Raw genomic sequence first — 23,435 nt, forward strand, 5'->3', positions numbered from 1 at the left:
TAAAGGGACCCGGACGCTCATTCCAAAAAGTTGGATTTGTGAACGTTTAAACCCACTTCTAGGACAGAGGAAGAATTAGCATGAAAACACTGACGGAGAATGTAAGGAAATTAAGTTTTGTAGAAATACATAAGGCCCAGAAAGCATGGACGACATGTCAGTAGATTTTCAGGCTCATGTTCCTAAATGGTTCCTTAAATGTTTGTAGAGTTGTTTTTTAAGGTCGACAGGAGCCATTTATCAACAACACAGTATTCCAAGGCTTTAAAAAGCACTAGCACATTCTGTCCTGCTCTTCCTACGGGTTACTGTCATTATAATGAGATGCTGAGGAAATTTAAAGAGAAACAGGAGGGGTTTCTCAGCTGTTTTATTCACACTCACTTTGTATATCCCTTCTTACATATTTGTAATTTCGGTTGGTTTTGTTCTTATATTGACTTACTTTCTATTTAGTAAATTATTTTGACCAGAAAAGATACTTTTCTCTTTTCCGTATGTGGTTCACACAGAAAGGCCTTGACATCTCCAATCATCAGTTCCTGTGTACTTTATCATCAGCTTTAAGACAGCATGTTAGAGGCTTACAAAAAGTATTTGTAGAAATCTTTATTTTGGATTGGAGTTTTGGCCTCTGTTGGAGCAATCATTAGCGTTAGCCTAGGACCACGAGATTCGGATTTACATCAAATACTTTAAATAAACATTGATGACATGTTTTACACGTATATCTAAAAGTCAATGTTAGCTCTATTTCAGTTTTTCAACAATTATCTCTGCTAAATTGGTTTGTATTTGGTTGATGGGAAGACAAAGCATTCATCCAACTTTGGTGTGACAATCAGCAAAGACCATCGCTACACTTTTCCTACTCAGCAGTCTGTTTTTTGTGCTGCTGACATGTCCTGTCGCTTCTACAGGAGACGCCAAAAAGGCACTGTGGTACAAACAGGGAGCTGCTGACAAACAATAACGCGGCCCAGTGCCATCTCCAGCTGCTTCCTCTCTACAAAGACCCTGAGTGAAGAGGATTGTGCTTATTTATTCCGCTTTATAAGGCTAACATAAAAGACAGAGTTATTTATGCATGTGTGTAGTTTTTTTTTCTGCTTAGTTTCAGAATAGGGTGAACCCTGTTCACATTGAATCAAAGGGTTTTGCTCACTTGTTGCCTCATAAAAAGCTACAGAAGCTAAGACCAGCTGTTTTTGTAGGTTTGTTAATTCTGCTGACTGTTTATATATATATAAGTGTTGTATGGAACAATTCTGAGTAGTCAGAGTAACCGGGTTCTGCTTCACTCCACTGTACCAGGCCGGCCCAAGTAACCCCTTGACTCTGCGTTGTGTAGATTTTTTTTAATGAAGACAAGGAGTTTCTGGGTGATCAGGCTGTTTATTGCCTGATTGAGAACATATCGGAGATTCGAATCAGTGCAACGGCTGAGCTTCACTCAGCACACTATAACAGAGAGTTATGTTAGCTTTTAACTTAGAACATAAAGTGTTTTACAATATTAACAAAACTAAAAGTACAAAAATTGGTGCCAGGCACACATATAGTAAATAGTCATTACACACTATTTCTCTAAGTTAGTAAAAATTATGTTTTATTATGTTGCTAACACTTTTCTACTGCGTGCTGAAGAATGCAACTCACCTCTCATGCAGCTTTCACAGACTGGCACTGAGTACAGGAACCAGCAACATATAACCAGCCACAAAGGGAGGGGGCGCTATTTCCCCAATGCACTGATACATATAAAGCAAGTGGGATTCTACAACTTAAACCTAAACACTGTTACACAAACTCCCTGTGGAAAACATATAGATCATCTCAGGTAAAACATTTCATTTAGCATTCCAGCTAACAGTTAAGTAGAGAAGAACTCATTCAGGTTGGATTTCTACCAATTAAGACTAATTAAACAAACCCAAAACTCTCCAAGTCTTTGGTTCAAACTTTGGATTATGTTTCATTTTGTCTGTCCTGTCAACTAGGCAACCTCAGGCTGTTGAATGTGCAATGACCAAAAACCAGCTGCGGCCCACAAGTATCCTGATCTAACTGAACAACTGCAAACAAAAACTAGTGACAAGAAATGTGATAATGACAACTTTTTTCTGAGAAGATATGAAAATATTGGCACCAACGTGCAAACACATTCATACAACTTGAACTTTTACACATTTTGAGAAATTTTAGAAACTTCAATCAGTTTTATTGGAATTTTACATTATAAGGAGCTAGTAGTTTTTGCAAATGAAAATATAAAAAGTGTTAATTGTATTCATGCTCGACAGAATCCCACACCTTGATCATCTCTCTCAGCACTTTACAGTCTGTCATCTAAAAATAATGACAATGTGTATGAAACAACTGCAGAAAAAATAAATAAAAAAGCAAAACACAGAGTTATTCAGAAAAAACAACAACCAAGAAGTCCATGGTAACTCTGGCGGAGCTGAGGAGACGATTGCATCCTAAAACCCATGAATTAGACCTAAATATAGTTGGGAATCTGTGGTAAGACATTTTCTATCCAGTCTAATTGAATTAAAAATACTTTGCAAAGCAGACTTGAGAAAATATTAAGGCTGGCTATAGCATAGAATAAGCAAAGAGACAATCAAAAGGTTCTGATGGACTCAGCTGATCAGCAATAATCAATACCACACAGATTTTTGAGTAAAAAAAAGAAAAATGTACACATTTGACTTTTGCAAAAGTAAAAAGGTGCAGGTGGGTCCTGCAAACTTGACCCTCTGATCAGATTTTCTCCAAACTGTGATTGCTCTATTATCTACTCTAGATAAGATACTGACTTCTCTTGCAAACCCCATAAGACTCCACTTCAAAAAAAAAATCCCTTTAGCCATAACGTTGCCCAGTGCTGCTGCTTCTTGTCCTATCAAACTCAGAGTATGAGAAGCACTAACAGCAAGAAGCCAATCCTTCCCCTGAAAGTGACAGAGTCTCTACTGCACCTGCACCAACCAGCTCCACAGTCACAGGGGAAACTTGTCCATTTCCCAGGCACGTCCCATGAAGAATGGCAAAGCCTCACGTCTGCAGTCGATTAGGGAGCTAGATTAAGGTCTGCCAGGAGAAACCGGGCCATGGTGGAGGTGTGGGTACTGTGAGAGATGGAATGAATAAAAGACAAGTTCAAACCAAAACCAGCCCTGCTGGGCTTATCCACCATCAGCTGCAGAGTGGTTGAGCTTCCTGATAAAGATGCAAGGAACCATGTGGAGGAAAAGAAGACGGAGGGGAGGGAAATGCCCAGCCATTAAGTTTACATAGGGTTCAGCCCCCATCACCAGCCGTTCCCATGCCATCCAAAATATATTAGCTCTTCTTTCCTTTTACCTTCATCTCATCTCTCACCCGACGTGATGGCCCCTTTGAACCAGGCTCATGCTGGTGCTCTGAGCTCTTATCCAGTCTGTCCTCATAACAATTTACAGTAGCACACTTCTCTATCTGTGATAACCCTCTGATGGGAGAAAACAGCTTCATCGCTCTCTGTATTAGACACACGGCTTTGGTTTCGATGAGATCTTCATCTGGATCCTTTTCATCTTTATCCTAATGAAGCTTTGCTTTGAAATGTTTGTTGTACTGTTGGAAATCTACACTGCACATCTGCAACTACTGTTTTAACGCAGGATTATGATGGTGAAGAATATCAGACGAGAAGTTATTCACTTGATTGCAAAGACAAGTTTACGAAGTTTAAATTCAAGATAAAATTAATGCCAAGGTGGGTAAAGTTCTCAACTATAGACAAGTGCTTATAGATAACCTTATGATATGAAGTATCATAAACAAACACAACATTATTGTTGTAAATTGTTTGGGACAATATACTGATAATATATTAGGTACAGATATATGCTCTTTGTTTGGTTGTGTCCCAAATCTGATTTGGGTGTCTTTCTAACAGGCGTTGCCTGTATAGCGGTAATGAAGATAACATAAAACATAACCATTATTATTGTTTACAGCTGTAAAATAATAAATCAGCGCACAGCATATTACTCAAGTGACTTATTCACATGAATGTGTTTTATAAGGCAGAGTATTTTTAACAAGTTCAACATGTTTGTGGGTTTAGTGAGAGCCTGAGCTCATAACTATATGCTCGTTTAGTTAACTTTAATGCCATACAGTATCGAACATTTTCATGTCTTCTCATATTACCGAAAATAACTTCAATATATTCATAGTCATTTCATATAAAAGACCAACACAAAGTAATAATTATTATGAATTAGAAGGAAAATATGGGATTCACCCATTTATCTTTGCAAAATAGATCAAGCAAAGACAGGGGATATTCTGTGAGCAGCAAGTTTTGGCTCAGATTATTAAGTGGATTTTGTGTAACATAAATATGCTTAAAATAACAGAATTTTATTTAGGGGTGCCAAATTGAAAGGCAAGATTTTTTTTTTGTATAGTTTATGGGTAATTGAAAGGGCAAACGCTCAAAAACATAGCATATGTTTTATGTAAACCAATAGAAACATAAGCAATTCAAAAACAGAGCAACTGAAATAAATGAGTGAGTTCATTAAATGTGGCTGCAGTTGTGAACCTGACTTTGGTCTTTGGAGCCTATTGGAGGTGTGGGTGCTATAAGCCACTGCTTAGTTTTCTTCTGTGTGTTTACTTCCAAAAGGCTTGGATTTTATCAAACGAAGATATTTGTGCATAAATATATATGTGTCACAGTGTTTTCTGAGACTTTTAAAGGTTCCAAACTTTTCATTTGTTAATTTTTCAGGATAAATCCGTTGCCTTCATTTGTTTTGGTTCACCAACTTTGCCCACATTTATGTGACAAGTTCCAATAAATATATTTCTCCTTCCTTCACTTTTTTTTGTAATCAGGAGTAGCTCCACCATCTAGTGGTTGAATCAAAAATGCATCAGCTGTCAAAAACATACCCCAATGGCAGTTAAAGCATTTTCTGATGTAGTATGTAAAAGACCATGCATGTTGCTTCAGTGGCAACACAAACAACTCCAAGCCAGTCATCTGAAGTTCATCCATATTAGGATAATGATGCTAATAAGGCTAATGACAAAAAAAAAAAAGGATGTTCTTCTTTTTCTTTCATGTTAGCAATGAAACAAGAACAACATCTCTGTTCCTTAGGACAGTGCTGAATGGATTTTGGCTTCAGAGGGTGGCTCATCCTCTTTGAAAGTCCTTTTTCTTTTTTATTCACATAAGAGATGAGGCGACTGGAGCTAGTGAGAGAAAGCAGGCAAAGGATTGTTTGGAGTCAGAAACACATTTCAAAGGCTTCCCCAAAACCAGACTGCAAAATCTGAGATGAAACCAACTAATAAAGTGCCACACAGCAATAAATAATGCAACAAGAGGAAACAACATGAAAGATCTTTTCATCTCCTTACAGAGAGGAAACTGGAAGAAGAAAAGACGAGAATGTGTGTACACTGTTCTGTGGTTATTGGAGTTGTTTGTTGGACCTGCTTTAAAAGTTTTGGTCTCGAGAAGAAATGTATCTCTTTTTAAAATTCTTGAAGACACAACTTCTTTAAGGTTTACAGAAAAAATGACCAAAGGAAAGGATATTCTTATTTATTTTGAGCCAAACCCAAAGACCTCTAGCATTTGGCCTCAGTCTCTTCACTTGTATTTACTAATCGTTATAAATCTTCTGTTTTGGGCTCCGATCTAAGATTCAGATTCATTCATTAAGGGTGCTTTGCTCATTTTTTTAAATCAAAGTTCCATCTTGTGGACGATTTTCTAGCCATAACTTTCCTGTCCTTGTTAGTAGGAGAGTATAGAGCTGAATCTGATGACTCAGTACACTCAAAAGGCAAAAAAGTCCCGTTGCACCCACCCAAAGTAGTTGTGTCCACCATCTGACAGCCAAGGACGGAGATCAAACCAACCTCAAAGCAGGGGGGTCGAGACAAGAGCAACAACAGAGTTTCCTCCCCGTTAAAATAGAGCAGACATGAGTTGGATTGTGGGCTTTGTAAAAAGAAGATGATCAAGCAATGACTGGAAGTTGGGTTATGATATTATTATTATTATTGAAGGATGGATAAAGGATTTACAGATCTTAATGCTGCCTGTGGAAGCCGTGTTTGTGTGTTGGTGGAAGAAATTTAGACAAGACAGAAGCAAAATTACAGAAAGTGAAAGAGAATTTGTACAACACTGACATCTTGCGGCCAGAAGTGTGAGCTGACTGTATACGGTCAGAAAATTTTAACAAATAGATTAGAAAATCGACACTTGGGAATTTTACTTAATAACAAAATTAAATACAATTAAATAGAAATAAACAATTGACTTTAAAACAAAGAAACAAGAACAAGGAACAGATGACAGAAGAACGTAAGAGACAAAAGGAAAGAACCACAGAAGGGCCCAAAGAGAAAAGTTATTAAACCAAATTTACTGGAAAACCAGACATTCTTCAAGTTACTTGGAGATTTTGTACAAATAATTTATAGCTGTCTCGATCAATGTTTCCTCCTCTGGCTGTTTGTTTACATTTAAAGTTGTCTTCAGTCCACTGCCAAACCATTTTCTTTTGTTTGTTTGTCAGACCTCTTTAAACTGGTCTCCACAAATTTTAGAGATAAAAAGATTCCAAAGCACAAGTGTGGAAAGGTTCATAGGGCATTATTACTATTGCATTTGCACAGGACAGAGTCATTCAAACCCCTGGCAGGCTTACGTTTAATCTAAACTTCTACCTATTAATTATTTTTTGTGTAATCTGGGGTTGGGAGACTAGCAATCTTGACAGAGAGGCCCAGACTTCTTTCTCCCCAGCCACTTAGGGCCTCTGAGGGAATCCCAAGGCATTCCCAAGAAAAATTCAGAAACATATTCCCTCCTGGTGGTTCTTCTTCTGGGTCTCCTCCCAGTGGGATGTGCCGAGTCACCTCAGCTGGCTCCTCTCGATGTTGAGAAGCAGCTGCTCTACTCTGATTCCCTCCTGGATGTCTGACTTCCTCATCCTCTCTAAGGGAGACCCCAGACATCCTATGGAGGAAACTCATTTCAGCCACTGGTGTCCATCATCTTTTTCTTTTGGTCTCTACCCAAAGCTTGTGACCATAAATGGTCACAACTGTTGATCTACAGTGCAAGACTGTACATCAACCTGTAAATCGAGAGCCAGCCTTATGCTCAAATATGGTGTTCTCTATGAACAATCCTTGATGAATATAGAAGTTCAAAAACAAAACACTGATATGTTCACCTGGTGACCATCTGGTGCATGAGGCAGAACTGAAGATGAGCCAGTTGCCAGAAGCAAAGATCTTTTCTAACTGGCTGACAAATGGACCGTCATCTATCATTTACAAGTGTTTTGTTTTTAAATAAATGAGATTCAACATGCCTTTTTATTAAAATGCAGATAGAACTAGATTAATCATTATCAAGATTGATACTTCCTTAACATTTTTGATAATCTTATTAGAAATTGCTTTAAAATCTAAATCGGCCAGGGATTTGAATAATTTTGAGTTTAACTAACTTCTTCTAGCCTTGAATGAATCCTGAAATAAAAAACTTCAGGTGCGTAGTAGTGAAGAACTATCGCCCGTAGGGGGCGACAAATACCTATTTTCAGTCCATGAAATGTGCCATTATGTTTTGTGTGAGCTAATAAGGTTGCGTCATTAAACTCAGTTTAAAAATAGTATATTAAATGGTACGCCTATTTATAACTTCGACTTTGAATATACCTTATATATTCAACGCCGAGTCCAATATTTGTTTTCGGCTTGTGTCGTTTTAATGCAAATTTTAACTGGGTTTTGTTTGACAGAGAGATGGAGAAGAGGCATGGAGAGAACAGTACCAGAGAGAGAGAGAGCGCGTGACGGAGAACTTGGGGGATAAAAGGAGAGAGAGAGAATGAGGCAGAGAAAGAGAGACGGAGAGAGAGAGAGAAGGAGAGAGAGAGAGAGAGACGGAGAGAGATGGGATTGTTGATTGAGAAGATTATCGACGCTTAAGCACCTTTCATCCCGTCCCTTCGCATCACCTGCTCAGGGACCTACGTATGGACTACCAAACGCTCCCTCTGATTTCTGCCGGAGGATGTGGCGCTCTGAAACCCCCAGGTGATATGGATTAACTGGCTTCTTTGCTGTCTGAGGAAGGCGCGGCTCTTTTGCGGTGCTTCTCCAAGTTCTTCACCGTTACTAGGGACTGTCGGGACGGCCCGCCCTGCGCTCAGGAGAGGATTATAGGACAGGAACAGCCGCTACTCGGTAAGGTCTTTAACCCTTGTTGTTATACAGCCAACTAGACCCACTAACAACAAGACAGAAAGTGCCTAAAATGGATTATAATGTATCGCAATTATGTTGGTTTCCTGTCAGTGCATCTCCGTAAGGGAAATGACAAAAAAAAGGGAAAGAATAAAAATTAAGAGATAAGATTATATTTAAGTTCCCAATAAGCTTCCACCGTTGTTTTGCTGGGTTGCACGGTGGTTCAGGTGATGGCAACAGAGGTCCTGGGTTCGAATCCCATCCTGGACTCTCTCTGTACGGAGTTGACATGCGTGGGTTCTCTCCGGGTACTCCAGCCTTCTCCCACAGTCCGAAAACATCAACAATAGTCCTTGTGTTTGCGTGCATGGTGGTGTGTTTCTGTGTTGCCCTGTGAAGAACAGCCAACCTGTAAAGGGTAAATATCCCACCTCCTGCCCATTAACCACTGGAGACAGCCACTAGACTCCCAGTGAACCTGCAAGGAAAAACAGCAGATGTTGTCTGCTTATCACAAATGTGTTAATTAGGTGTTTATTGTGATGTTTATCTGTGCATTAAAAGACAAAGCATCCATAAATCTTTTATACAGAGCTAATAAATAAATAAATAAATTAGCTTCAGTTTCCCTACCTCTACTCCTCCATGACAGCCAGTGCAGCTTTAGGTGAGCAGGTGAGAGCTGCCACTCTTTCATAAACTTACCTCAGTCAAATAAGCAACGATGGACAACCAAAAAGTGCCATGCTGACTTTTTATACTCAGAAACTATCTGATCAGTCAAACTATTCAGTTCAGTTTATATAGCACCAATGTGCAACAAATATCTTTAGACACTTTTCTCGAGATACATATTTCAATACATATTAATTTGCATACAGTACATACAGGGGTCCTAATTAAATGGTACCAGTTTATTCCAATTCACTCTAATCAGATAGTCAAATTTGAGTGCATTTTCCTAAATAAAAGTGAAAAAAATTCTAATTTGAGATCAACTGAAAACAGATATATTTGTATATCTGTTTTAAACTACAAAATGAGAATAAAGTCAAATTTCAAGAGAGAATTTGAAACTAAAGTACTGAAGTTGTATTTCACCTCCCTAGTATCTGACGCCGACTTCATGTCGATATTATCAATATTTTGAATTTATCCACCCACCTACAGAATTAGATACTCAAAAGCAAACGGGCAAAACTACTCACTCCTTAACCATATCTAAGTAAAACATACTTTTAGTCCTCATGTAGGTCCTCCAGGTTCTGATGTACCTTAAACCAGCGGGGACACAAGGAAACCTTAAAAGCAGGTGATGCTCCAAAGACAACTGCTGTTATTTAGTCCTGTGAACTCTAGAAGAAGAATCGCTACTTTGTCTTTCTGAGGTGGCCATACCTAGCTTGTCTTAAGGGATAAAACACACCTACCATGTAAAGAAAACATTATCAAGTCAGCTTACTTCTCAATAATCATCTAATCAAATCAAACTAGCCAGAGAGACCGCTGTGCATCATACATCATGGCTGTATTAGTCAATTTATTCCCCTCACAATTAAACTCACAAGAAGATAATTCAAAAATGGACAGTAAAGTAGAGAACAATTAAACTGAATTTCAACATTCATTAAAAGTATTTTTATTAGATTTAACATAGAATCGTGCAAACAAGCCTGTTAACAAACGGCATGTGAGCATCCTGTCCTGTTAGCGATCACAACTGGGCCCTCGTCAATATCTTTATCCATTTTCTAACAATTATAAGAACACAGTGCTAACTTAATCAGCGTTATTCACTTGTCAGGGGTCATGATGTTATGCCTAATTGAGCTATTTGTCCGGAAAACACTAGAAGTTGTCATAAGGGTAGCTCTACATCAGTCATTAGATACAAAGACACTCAGACTACCACTGGCGGCTCTCGCAGCAAGCGACCCAATCATTTCACTGTATGCAACCGCTGGTGAAGAATTGATGAACAGATTCATAGTACATCCTCTGTGTGAAATGCATTTTACTAATGCATCACTGTGCGTGCTCACACACACATCTACAAGCACATGCATCTTATGATCATATTTTCTGCTCCATCATGCTGGAATACACTGTGTTGTTTTCACTGTGTTATGATAAGAAACGTGATCTTGTGCTCTGCATGAATAGCTCGACTCCATCTGTACACTGACTGTCTGTCCCAACCATCCTGTGCTTTGTGCAGGGATGTTAATGAAAACTGAGTCCTGACACTCAAGAGCTGAAACAGAAGAAGAGCGAGGCTGCATGGCTGCGTTCTGACGGCCCTTTCTGCTCGGCTTTACTCATTTATGATGTTATTTTTAGGTTGGGCTACATTTTTGATGCTTCTTATTTGTCAAGTTTAATACTGAGAAACAACTGGATGTGTGCACGTCAGACTCTTTGTTTCTCTGTGCACAAGCGTTCTTGTGCTTACACGTGATAAAAATGCATTTTTGCATATTTTATCTGTCTTTTGGCAGCGTGTTGTTGTTCATGGTTAACTTTATATCTGTTACTGTATCAAAAAGCTGTAGGTCTCATAGCATTAGATTGTGCAACAACTTCCCCAGATCAGTTCCGCAACGTATTGAGATCGCCCTATAACTTAGTTTTTACAAATTAGATCTGAAAGCTTTACTTTGTGAAATCTTTTTCAACATTTTATCGTTATATCTGATCTTTCTCACAGCTTGTCAGACAAATGCAATTGAATCTGAAGAGAGCCTTCTGTACTGAGGTCCAAAAGATTTTAGATTGACCCTCATCTCTTATCAAGACATTTATAGCCAAGTTTGGTCTGCAATACCTGATGAAGGGGTTCTCTGACAGCAGCAAGGATAGTTCCTGAAGTGCTTTTCACTGATAAATGTTGAAAAACAAACTATGCATCATTTGTGACTGAATGGAAACTTCTGATTTTACATCAGTAGGACAAATCAGGATATTAACTGGAATTAGAGGGAATCTGAACAGCGTGGCTGTGTAAAACCTTTAGAAAAATATCCACTGTCAACATTATATGGTTCAGTTGCTTGTTAAAACAAATGGTATATCAGCCATGGTACATGGCTTGATGACTGGAAACCCTCTTTTTAATATAATTTTTTTCAGGTGAGTCTTTGTTATGAACTCTGACACATACAGTACAGACCAAAAAGTTTGGACACAGCTTCTAATTGAATTCAGTTAGAAGGTGTGTCCAAACTTGTGGTCTGTACTATATGTGCAAACTGTGTTTGATCTAAACCCGTGAAAAAAAAAATCCATCTATGGAGGAGCTGCCTTTCAACTACTACAAATACACGCCATGTATTTAGATAGCCAGATTACAATCTTGGACAAATAAGTTGACAGAGTCCCTGAAAATGTGAAAAGAGTTTTTATTTATTGTCTCAAAAGTTTGAATCAGAGAAAGGGGTCATTAGGTCATCCCAAATTTAAGAAACAAATAAAACCACAGTCTAACAGGGTCTTTCTTTGTCTGAAAATAAATAAAGAATAACCCAGATATTCCTATCTAACAACAACAAAAAAGAAAAACTCACCAAAAATATTACATGGGTAGGATCCACAAACTTAGCTAGGTTTTAAGGAAAAGGAACTTGCCAGTCCTCTAACCCTCCCCACAAACCTGCAGACAGAAGAAAACACACCTGAGCAGCAATGCAGGTGTGCAGAATACCACGGTACTAGATCTAGTAACTTCTTAATCCTGTTTCAAACTTGCCTGATAAAAACCAGCCCCTTGTACTACACTTTGCTTTGTACAGAGGGTCTGGGCTCTTGGCTATTGATAAACTATTGCGTCCTGGAGGAATGGATTCTGCTGATGTTTTAAATTTTACCCAATAGCTAACGGTTGCCTGTGACGTGTAATGCACCAGTTTGATGCTATGAAGCTGCAAGCAACCAACCTCCACTGTGATCCCAACAAGGCGGCTCTTAATGTTAATTCAATGTTTGGAAGCGTGGCCCATACAGACTGAATGACTTCCTTCACTTCCTCTGCTGCCATTGCTAAAACTACAGGCAGACTACAATTCTAGAAACAGCGCAGAAAATGGATGTCATCATTCGCAACTTCTTCTTCGGTCTGGTTACTGGTAGAAAACCTACCAGAGAGAATCAAGGAGAAAGCCCAGACTGCAGTGTAAGTGAGATTATATTCAAGCGGAATTGCAGAGGAAGGCTAGTTTCCCAGAGGAAGCATATAAAATATTTGCATCCACATTTACTGGATTCCCAGTCTAATATGCTCCTCAAACAGACATTGCTTCGTACACAAGTTGCCATTTGATACAGAATATGTTTCCTTTCGGCTGAGTATTTACAACAGTCTAAGATTTCATGGTTCATAGTTTCTATGCTCTAACAAAACTCACAATGTTCTGTTTCATGTTTCCCTAAAGTAAATAAAGTGCTGTTCAAATGTGTATGGCCTATTAATCTTACTAATATGGATTTCTCCCTTTTGTTCCCTCCGCATTACCAGGCTCGGCAGACAGAGTCCGGCTCCTCGAGTGAGTCCTGGGTGAGTCCTGGGTGAGTCCAGGGTGAGTCCAGGGTGAGTCCTGGGTGAGTCCTGGGTGAGTCCTGGGTGAGTCCAGGGTGAGTCCTGAGTGAGTCCTGGGTGAGTCCAGGGTGAGTCCTGGGTGAGTCCTGGGTGAGTCCTGGGTGAGTCCAGGGTGAGTCCTGAGTGAGTCCTGGGTGAGTCCTGGGTGGTCCGTTCAAGTCCTCCATCCAATCAGAGGTCTAAACTCCAAATTAACACCAACCTGCATTCTGATCCTGAGGTTGGATTACCTGATCGAGGCATATTTGCAGTTGCTTTAGATGTCCTTTACTTGTAGATGTGTTTTCCATACAGTGAAATGGATAAATTCAGATTCTTTAAAGATCTCTTTAAGTCTCTTTCCAGGCTTATAACCTGCTCCAATCCTCCCTCTGAAAGCCTCAGACAACTCTTTTCATCTCACCATGGTGTTCACTCTCACTGCAGCAGTCTACAGCACACCAACTGCTGAAATGGTTGTTAAATATCTGTATGACTGAACATGTTAGAACACACAGACTTTTACAGGAGCATCTATTTTCGCATGACTGCATGAAGAAAACCTTGTTTTGAAATTTGACATTTTGGGATGCCTTAAAAAAATCTGTTTAAAAACTGGAATGTGGGCTTAATCAAAAGCATGTTTAATACCTGCTTAAAGGCGTGCTATTACCAAATCTGGCAGCCAAGCCTTATTGGGATGTATAATTCTAATTTATTGAATATGACTACTTGTGATCAAGCCTGGAGACGAACCTTTCATTCGCCTCTCTGAGGCTAATACAAGAATAAACATGCAGTTCACAGTGTGTATCGAACCAAGAACAGTTAAGTGCTGGAAAGATCAAATGGGACGTTATAAAAAGAAATCAGCGTCATTAATGGACTTGAGTTAAAAGAGCCAGTCTAATTGCCCACATGTTTGCGAATCTACACTCAGCTATTGTTCATGAAAAAGTCAGAAGGTGTTTTGCTAGGAAAACCTTTAGAATGATTACTGGAAGTAGTTTACAGAGCCATTTGTAAGTGGAATAAGTTTGTAGGACTGCTATAACGAAAAGGCTGTGACTGGATTTATAATGTTTCTGAATATGCAGACATTTTGACAGATTTAAAGTCTATATGGATGTGGCCTTTAAATTGAACCCACAATCCTTTTACAAAATTTTTTTGATTAAGTAAACGAAATAGTCAGCAAACACCAGGAGGTACAATGGAACAGCTCAGACTACGCATATTCACATGTTAGAGTAAACCAGAAACTTGAAAGTTTATGTCTAACCTGACTGAGCAAGTAGCAATAATTTCAGTCTATAGATGTAAAGAGCTGATTCCCCAAAACATTTCAAAATATATTTGCAGCAATTATTACTTCCAACAGGGAGTGGGGCTGAGTGCAAAAGCACACAGCAGTTTTTATAGTTTGTATAATGGAATAATGGGAATTTTCATTTCACATTTCCTGTATGTTCTACTGTGTGCCTACTTACCAAGTAAAACCCCCATAAAACACTTTGAAGTCTGGAGTTATAGCATGAATGTAAAAATGCTAAAGCAGTACAAGCATTTTGAATCATATGTGATGGTCAAGTGTCTGCAAAATGTTCAAAATAATCAATCTGGTGAAATAAATAGCCCAGTTTTTGTGCACTAGTTGTTTTTAAATCTATATTTTTTAGGAAGGTTAGGACAAACACACTGATACAAACAGAGTATTAGGTATTTGTTGACGTTATGTATTCTGCTGTGTTTGGTTGACAGATGAGCACTAGCCGAAATCCAGAGCTGATTTTTTTTCTGTATACTTTTTTGTTCAATACTATAAAAAAAGAAAATGCTGGTTTTGTGGCATAGTTTTGTAGATTGTTCTGTTTTTCTCTTGATTCTTGCTGTTGTAGCAGTGAAATGTGGAACTTGAGGGATGCGCAGGCGTTCACATCTTCAAATGACCGCGAGCTGTCTGAGGCAGTATTTACTGGAGTCTTCCACCAGTAAATGTCATTAGGTGACATGGATAATGTGTGTTTGTTTGTGTGCTTGTATGTCTGTCTAAACGGCGATCTCCTAATCGGATTGCTATCTCTAAAGTTGAACATAGTCAAGGTGCAGTCAGAGGTTAGGGGTAGACCTGTGTTGCTTGCATGTGCCCTGAGATGACTTTTTGTTGTCCACTTGTACAACATAAATGAAATAAATAAAACTGGCACTAAGCTTCCATCCATCCATCCATCTATCCATCTATCCATCTATCTATCTATCTGTCTGTCTGTCTGTCTGTCTGTCTGTCTGTCTGTCTGTCCCGTCTGTCTGTCTCGTCCGTCAAATCCGTCCAAATTCGTCCGTCCGTCCATTGATTTTCTAACTCCCTTGTCCCCTAGTGGGGTTGGGAAGGCACTAAGCTTAAATCTTTATATCACCTACAAATTTACGATGACTAAAATCTTTTCAATTTTGTCACACAAATTCAAATCAAATGTTTTTCGTACGTAGTCATTCTTCCATTACATCTCATTGTGTTATCACTGAATTTCCTCTCATTTCAAGCGTTATTCACAACCAAATCCATTTGAAAAGCAGAAATCCCCTTCCACCAAAGAGGGTGTCCTGTTTTAATCTCATGTACTGCTGTTGGTGCCAGGACCTGTTAAAGAAATGAGGTATCACAAATGATTTCCATCATTTTGGTAACTTTGATGACTGCATTGCATTTATTCTGGTTTCATTCATCTTGTTCTGTGATCTTCCAGCCCTTAAAGGATCTGACCAATCAGTAAAAAGGCCATAGTGAAGCTCAGATGTTTTCTTTACAATCCTTTATTTTTTCCAGAAAGGTTATATTAGAATGTACTATTATTTCTAAGTGAATCCTGGTCAACGTGGGGCAATAAACAGTGGCGGTTCCTGATTTGGGCAACCCCCCAGGGTGGCATTCCATGGGGTCAACATGAGCCCCAATAATCCTCCTTAAAATAATTTAGATCATCCTAACTGATGTAAAACAGAAAACAGTTTAATGTCAGACAAAAAGCCTTTGTGTCTTTTTATACACAATGTGTGTAAATATTTGGCTTCAGCTACATTCTGCTGCACATCAGTGACTTTTATGTTGTTTGAGTTCATTTGTGTGGGACTCTTGCAATCTTATGGAAATGTGGTATGTCATTAAACAAACAAAACAAAAAATCTAATTAAGTTTGGTGAAATCCAAGTCAAATCTGAATTGTATTATAATTTGCTTCACGTTCTGGACTTTAAACCATTTTCTCATCATGCATTGTGTTTTTCACATTTCCCCATCTCATCTTTCCATTTTTTTGCTGCCTCATGTCTATCCTCTCTCTCCCACTCCGTGTCTCCATCTGTGTGCATCGGTATGCCTGTTAGTTGTTGGTACAGCGAAGCGGTTGCATTATCTGGATACATTATTGATGTGAGCAGCACACTGACTAACGCACACAAACTCTAGCTGCTAACCGGGATGATACAAAGATACTCTCACTCCGGAAACACAATGTTTACACACACATCATCAAATGAAGCAAAAAAAAAAAAAAGAAAAGTTATTTAACTAATTTTTATCGGTTACCGTACATCAGAAAAAGAAAGTAAACGTAGCAGGCATTCATTTCTCAGGAAACAGACGAATTTATCCATCTGTGAGGTGTTTAAGCTGTTTGATATACCCACAATAAAAAGCTGTCTTGTTGGCAACTCAAGTGCCTGAACATATATCAAATGATTAACTTCGAACAAGAGGGTAAAATGAGTTATTAAAGAAAGGAGTACTGAGGTGAGGGTAACTGAGTGGATGAAGGTGGAGAGAGGGCATAAAGAAGAGTTCCTAGCATCTCTTTTCCCAGGGCTTTGTAAGGGGCTTGTTAATAATGCATGGTGTTTAGAGCAGAGCAGGGGGAAGTGGGACTCCACAAACAGCTCAGCCCAACCTATCCCTCTGTGATGGAGTCCCACTATATTCTTTGATGCTTTTATTCCCCCATCCTTCACTTTTCTCTCCACTTTTTCCTGCATTGTCTTCCTTTTCATATTTCTGCTTGTTTATGAAATATCATTTTGCACTCTGCTTCTCAAGCGGCTTTCTCCTAATCCTTGTCTTGTTAACTTAGTGCACTGTTTCACCCTGAATGTTTTCTTTTCCTGCTTGTGAAAATTACTGAATTGTTTAATTTTGTTTACTGAACAGTGGAGCTTTTATGTTCATTTCCCTTCTCCTCTTTCAGAAGAAAAGATTAGAATGTTAAATAGATGTAAATAAATGCAAACATTTGCGTTGCTTTTAATATTTTCACATTCTGTCACCTTAGAATAAAAAAGTGCAATGTATTTTATTGGGATTTTAACTGAAAAACTATAACTACAAGGAGTACATAGTTGTGAAGTAAAAGGAAACTGATGGATTTCAAAATGTTTACCAAACAAAAATGTAAATGTTGGGCACATATTTAGTCTGTCCCCTTTATTCTTGAACAAAAAACTAGATCATCATCATGACTTTAATAATATGGAGGTCACCTGCATGAAACTTTTTATATTCAACCTTGCCAATTTCATCATATCATCAAGTTGGACAGAGAATGTCTTCAAACATCGGCTTTCATGTGTTGCCACAGATTCTAAATTGTACTAAGTCTAAACTTTGATTAGGCCATTCTAACAAAAGACTTTGATCTAACCATTTTATTGTAGCTTTGGCTGTATTATTAGAGGTTTTGGTCCTACTTCAATCTCAAGTCTTTTGCAGCTCCTGGCAGGTTTTCTTCCAGGACTGGACTGCATGTAGCTTCCCATCAAAGGTTTCCCTTTACTTGCTGTAGAGCAGCAACACCACAGCAGGATTCTGGCACCAGCATGATTCACTCTAGAGACAGGGTGCTCAGGGTTGTGTGCAGATGTAGTTTTCTCTCTCTCAATAAACATGTTGACAGACTCTCCCTATGGAACTGTGAATCTCTGCAGCTTATGTAGAGTTGCATGGGCCTCTTGGAGGCTTCTCTGAATAATGTCCCGTTTGTTGGTAAGACAGTTTGGTGTCACTTCCATCTGTTTGTAGCTTTGGAGTTATGCCATATGATTTAAATTTAAGCTCACTAATGTTCTTTAGCAAACCTCTTCAACCTTCACAGGGCAGCTGGATTAAGTTCCACAAAATTTCTAATTAGGTGACATCTGAAGAGGGCTGGGTAAATTTGTTTTTATTTAGTGTTACACCAATGCAATCCTCACTTTTCAGACCCATCCATTGGAAAAAAACATGATTCTTTTCCTTACATGTCACAATTAAGCACTACTTTGTCATGCACTTTATGTAAGGTAAATTGATGTTTATGTGTATGACAACATGTGAAATGGGTGTAGATACTTTTGCAGGCACTGTGTGTTGCCACAGTACTTCACATTTGTCTAAAGGCTCCCTATTATGTTGTGCATATCCTCAGGAAATGAAGATACGTCATCCGGGTCCCCTTCAACCAGATGATGGACGAACCGAACGTGGAGCGTGACTGCAACCAGCGCCTTCAGGGAGCCCTGGGAGAGGGGGCGGCGAGCAGGTGACTGTTTGCTATGTCAGGCAGATTTGTTTGCACATGTGATGAGTACGTTTACAGAAAATAAAGCCGCTGACATTAGAGGTTCAGAAAAGTGAGGGATAAAAGTGAAAATGAGACAAACGGGGAGATTGAGTTGCAGCTTTGCAGTTTGTCTTGTAGGGTTGGACTGAAGCTCAGTTTAATCTGGCTCAGCAGGAGTGACGCACAAACTCCCTGCCACAGGCTCCAGACACACTCTCTAATCCCATTTGCCTGCGCTGTGCATTATGTAAAAGTTGGACGTAATCTGTGTCTCAATATACCAGGATGTTGAATTCACAAAATAAATTAACTCGATTCGCACTATGTTTCACTTTTCCAAGCTGTAGAAAATTAATTCATCCATCCATCGCCTATGCCCACTTTTCAAGAGGTGAGGGGCGGCTTTGGCACCCTTTTATGGAGTCACATTGCTGCCAAAAATTCTGAGGAGCATATCAATCACATTAGAAGATATGTTAATCAAGAGAGCATAGCCACATTTCCATGTTTTCATAGGCCCATGAACGCATCACAGAAAGCGGTAGAAGACGCCAATCCTGGTTGGCATATTTTTCCGTTTAGGGTTGGTACCTCTGCTGACTGATGTGACTGGACAAACAAACATGAACCCATACAATCACTCCTAAGGTCAACCCACTTAACCTTATATGTACATTTCTAGACTTTGAGATGAAATATCATCCGTTAAAAACTCACGCAATAATGGGGAGAAGATACGAACTCATAGTCATCCAAGACCTCACTGCTGCAAGGCAACAGTGCAAACATGTAGCCCAGTTGAAAAGTCATGTTTTGTCTTTTAAACTTCATCCTTCATGTCTTTTAGTGAAATGTAAATATAACACCGGGTGGAAATTGTGTTTTAAAACTGATTTATTTTGTTATTCGATTCCCTTACATTCCTCTTTGTCTTTGTAAGTTTGTATATATTCATTGGTGTCGGAAATCACCTGAAACACAACAACTCTGAGGTCTACTTTTGAACCTTCTAGGTTGGAAAACATTTTATTCACTTGTTCACCCAGCATCGACCAAAGTTATCTCCCAACTGTAACTTTTCATCCAATTGCATTAATTGCTTCTTCTGATGTTTTGCAACCACATTTGTTCTTAAATTGTGTATTTTTAAATCTATGCAGTGTCTGAAAGTTGAAAAATCTTAGTCTAAATTAAAACTTAATGAACTTTCACTGCTTAATCATTTGTATTTATCCACATTTCTCTCTCTGGGTGCTGCTTTATAAAGACATGCATAAGAAAGATACGGATTAGAAAAAAATCTGACTAACAGCTCCTTTAATCAAATGCTCACATTAAAATTATGTGATTAAATATAGATGAAGAGATTATATGACAAAAGGAACATATTAATCTCATTGTAACTCTAGATATACACACAAAAAAATGTTTATAGTGGAAAATAAACTGCAAGTGCTGCTGCAGCCCCATTAGTCAACTGTGAGAGTGTGTGTGTTTTTCTCTGCAGCAGTTGTTATACTGCCCAGCTCCTGTCTCAGCAATAAACAAAAAGCCAACCTTTCTGCCTGGGATGACTCTTTCCTGCAGTTGTTGTACGGCAGGGTCAGATTCCACACTGCAATATTTGTATTAGGCATTAAAAATCATCTTTTTTAAACAAACGCTTCAGTAAAGGGAAAAGCAAATATAGATCACCAACAAACAGGAGTGTTGTACATTTAGAGGATTCTTATAAATGATGTTTTAGAATCTGTTCTGTCTGGACTGGGAAACCTTTCTTAATCAGTCTCTCCACAAGAAACCTGCTACATAACATCACAGACAGGCAGCTTGAGTCCACACAGATTATATACAGTATTTTTGTTTTGTTTATTGCCTCACACACACTCAACTGATCGCAGTTGCATTGTGTTACAATCACAATCCAGACAAGCCAATTTTTACTTTCATCCCTTTAAGAAAATGTTACACTATCCACCCAGAAGTGCATGGGAGAACATTTCTCTCTGTGAGAAGTCTGGTCATTCTTTTTTCTAAGTTTTAATATATGTTGTTTTTCTATATTATACATTGAAAATAGTCTCCATTTTCTTTAAATAATCATTCTATGTTTTACAGGAGTAGGAAACCACTCAAGCTTTATCTGCTGTTACTTTACCCACAACACGTCCGTTGGCCCAAGCTAATGGTACACACGTAGTGGTGGAAAGAGACGTTAAAATAATGATATGCAGCTGGATGGTAGGGGTAGAAAACTTTTTATTTATTTGTTTTCTTTAGTTAGGCAGGGCAGATTAAAACTGATTTCTTAATCTGAGAAAAAGGAGCTACAAAAGCAAAGAAAAAAAAATCTAATAATTATTAACTCTACAAGTACAGTTTCATTTAGCTCATACACAGAGAAAAAAACCCAATCAGATCCCACTCTGTATCATCCATGTGTTTGTAACAGTGTGTTAATGTTACCAGCCTAATTTGTAAATGCATTTATATTTGGGAATTCTGATCTCTGATTGGTCGTTACAATATATAAAAATATATGTCTTATAATACATGAGCAGCACTGCTAACTGTAGTGACACAGGCTCGTTCAAGCAGAATTTACAGACACCAGCTAGTAATATAAAAAGAACAAAGCTGCAAGCTATGTCAATAAATTCAGATGCAAACATCAATTGTGACTGAACTTTATGTATGAATTTATCTTCCTCTGCTGTTTGATGAGTGGTAATAAAACAAACGGTATGAGAATAGGAGACACTGTGCTTTGTTTTCCTATGGTAATCTGGTTTGTGTCCTATGATGAAGCTCTGTGTTTTATTCTTCTGTTTTCAATAAGGACTAAAGATAACTCTTAATTATTAATTAAGATTCAAAACAGCAATTTGTCTCCACAGTCCAACCAGTCACCTGTGAAGTTCTTGGTTCTGCCACAGCAAAGAGTTTGCTTTGCTGTCAATGTGAACAGGGTTTAGGTTAGCACTGATCCTGATATAGAAGTGGATGTGTTGAGTGTGTGGGTGCAGACCTAATAATACAGCTGTGATATATCTACATTTTTACCAAGCAGTGATTAATCTCGCATTTATTTCCTGATTCGACAAGAGTCCTTCTGAAAATGTCAGGGATTAAGTGTAAGGTTTCCTCCGATGCTTTTATTACACCTGTTCAGAAAATAAGCTGACATTTCCTCTCTGATCCCTAATCGTGAATGCTGCCGTTGCAGAACAGGAACTGCAATGCTGCTGTGGCTGATTTGATTTGCTGGGCTTGGACTTCATCTGTGTACTCAATCAAAGCCATTCTGGAAGGAATCACGCTTATAAGGGGGGGCAGGTTGTAAAGGAGCACTTTGTCCCAATATTTTTATTGACTGAAAAGTGCAGACATTTGGCTTCATATCAATCTGTTCTTGAGTATCGGATTTTGTAGAAAGTGACTTCAGAGGAAGAGTGTAATAGAAGAGATTGTATCTATGATTTTGGCAGCCTTCCGTTTAGTAGTAAGGTAGCATGAATATCATGGCTCTAAAAAAGTCACACTTTGCATTGTGTTAATACAATATGAGAAGTGCTTGAAGGAAGCTGCAGCAAGTGAATATGAAGAACGAGATGGGTTAAAGGAAGTATTAAAGGGCTAATATGAAGAAAGGAACAGCAGAGAGGATCAGGAGAGGGGTATGTACTGCCAGATGGATGGATAATGTGCTTATAATCAAAGATCCCCCAGGAGACACTGCTGTCTGCCTGCGTCACTCAACACGCCTCCGCCTTTCTCAACTTTTATCACACTTGTCGTCTGTCATCACCTCCCTTAGTTGGCTGTTTTTCTCACCTATTTACTCTTTATCTCTGCTTTTCTTCCCCCTTTTCTTCTGTCAGCAATTTGCTTCATGTAATGGATGGTGCTAATGTTCAGCTTCTGCCTGGAGGGAGATTCCTTCCTGTAGCTGCTCACTGAGGGACACATCAGACCCGCTGAGATCATTCACTCATTCATTTAATCGATCCCAATGCTGTTTCTCAGTATAGCATTAATGCCACTGCCTCTCATTCATCCCATCATTCATCTCTTTATTCTTGTGTTCAGTGATTAGTCAGCAATGAATTATTATATTAATTCAGTCTGCACAAGTCTGGAATTTGATTTAAGCATATTTGAAATCTGGATTTTTCCATCCGTCCATCCATCCATCCATCCATTTGTCTATTGTTCCTTCCTTCCTGTTTGTCTTTCTTTTTGTCTACCTCTGAAGTCTGACCACTGTACACATATCTGCCTTGTATTTTGGTTTAAAATGTATATTAAGAGGACATCTCGTTGGTTTTGCTAATTAAATAATGGCTTCAATAATTTATTTTGCTATTTAATTATTCTATTTTTAATTATTCACTGTGAGAGAATCTGTTTCTCAGCTACAGCCTGGTGGAGTCGTGATGATGTTAAAGGGATTTTGGGTATCAGGAAACAGAGTCCTTCCATTAACCTTTTTTATGGGCTTTGAAAAGGTTGATGGTAATAGTAAAATTAAATTTGAAATAACTTCCTCAGTTTTGCAAAAAAGGTTTTCTCTTTGGCTTTTCCAAAAACAATATAAGAGATAGAAAAGGGAGGTGGAAGCACATTTGGCTAAAAGGGTCAAACATATAAATCATCGACCTCACATGATTGATGAAGTGTTGCTTTGCTGTCCTTTCTCCGGTCTTCGTGTAATATTGTCAATATTAGTTGACATGACAGAAGATTTACAACTTGCCCAACAGTAACACATGGTAAAATTACGCTTTGGAAGCAGGTTGGTTTGCTCCAAACCAGTAGATGGAAACAAAACTTATTTACATTTTCTTTTTTGCAACATTTAAAATGCGCCCTCAAAATTTGCATGACAATCGGATGGAAACATAGCTACTGTTGACCAATGTAACATTTTTAATGTAACAACATTATGTAGGCTAAAACTAACATTTTTACACTAACAAGATAAGTTG

The 23,435-nt window shown here is 38.5% G+C and overlaps 1 protein-coding gene across 3 annotated transcripts in view; it reads left to right on the top strand.

Annotated features, from left to right (window-relative positions):
• Positions 1 to 8,038: 8,038 nt before the first annotated feature.
• Positions 8,039 to 23,435, top strand: part of LOC122830026 (FERM and PDZ domain-containing protein 1) — a 37,858-nt gene continuing 22,461 nt past the window's right edge. The window contains exons 1-3 of one of the 3 annotated variants that reach the window (XM_044115050.1): positions 8,039 to 8,286; positions 12,800 to 12,849; positions 18,313 to 18,426. The gene's annotated coding sequence lies outside the window, so the exon portion shown is untranslated. Of the gene's footprint in view, positions 8,287 to 12,799; positions 12,850 to 15,385; positions 15,517 to 17,373; positions 18,427 to 23,435 lie in introns of those variants that run through there. The other 2 variants (XM_044115052.1, XM_044115051.1) reach the window with 2 other exon arrangements.

The sequence above is a fragment of the Gambusia affinis genome, linkage group LG04 (genome assembly GCF_019740435.1).
Source record: "Gambusia affinis linkage group LG04, SWU_Gaff_1.0, whole genome shotgun sequence".
NCBI classification, from domain to species: Eukaryota; Metazoa; Chordata; class Actinopteri; order Cyprinodontiformes; family Poeciliidae; genus Gambusia; species Gambusia affinis.